The following is a 1,078-nucleotide window of genomic DNA, read 5'->3' on the forward strand; positions in this document are numbered from 1 at the left end:
CAACAGTGTGTGAACCTTTAGGGCAGGCATTCCTATGATCAGTTGTCTGCATAGGATTTGCAAGGCTTGGCTGACCCAGGCAGGAAAAAGAAAACACGCCCGGGTGTGTGGGAGAAAGTTCTCTGCTTGTCCAGGGACATTTGTCTTTCGTTTCTCAGAAGCAAACTCCAACCTTTGCGGTTTGCTCCTATAAAACAAAAAAGAAATGTTGAGCAGTTGACCATGACATAGTGGTGAAAGAACGTCAGTTATGTCACTGGATGCAACGTAATCCTACATGTCGAGCCAGAGGGGCAAGGAACCAAAATATGTCAGGCTGAGTTGAGTTTTGTACAGCACCAGTGGCCTGTAAACCTTCCTCAGGTCTACATGACCCTCTAAGAGTGTGTTGCAAAGTATATATTATGCACAACCATTGTGTTAGTCTGACACATATGCATATAAAGTGTCCAAAAAGCCGCAATTTGTCTGCAAACGTGAATTGGAAAAGCTAGCCAGCTTCACAACGTTTTCCACAGACCCTTGCAAAGGTTGAAAGAAACTTTGAACTTGACTCAACCCTACTCTGATTGAGAGGCAGAAGGCATATATGTTGGGAAACCTTTTTTATTTTTTAATACACTGTAATAGACTGCTGGCTTTAACAAACTGTGTGTGAGTAAAGTTTTATAGTGTCCCCCATCTGCATAGTCAAGGGAGGCGCTGCGAGGTATTGTAAGGTATGTGACCACACAAGAAAGGTGTGCTGAAGCATCCGTAGTAAGACTGAGCCTATTTGTATTGTATTGTACTGAAATTGCATTTATATAGCGCTTACTGACCCTGACGAGGCGACAGAGCGCTTTTCAGCGAGTAGCACACGAACCCAAAAAGCATTAGTGGATCAGTATAGTGAAATTGTGTAATAAGAAAGAGCGCAACATGTGCCCTGGCAATCGGACAGTAATAATGTGACACCACTATAGTTACAGCCCAGGTGTAGTGCCCAGTGAGATAATGTGACACCACTATAGTTACAGCCCAGGTGTAGTGCCCAGTGAGATAATGTGACACCACTATAGTTACAGCCCAGGTGTAG

This window comes from Lissotriton vulgaris, chromosome 2_1 (genome assembly GCF_964263255.1).
Source record: "Lissotriton vulgaris chromosome 2_1, aLisVul1.2, whole genome shotgun sequence".
In the NCBI taxonomy this organism is placed as follows: domain Eukaryota; kingdom Metazoa; phylum Chordata; class Amphibia; order Caudata; family Salamandridae; genus Lissotriton; species Lissotriton vulgaris.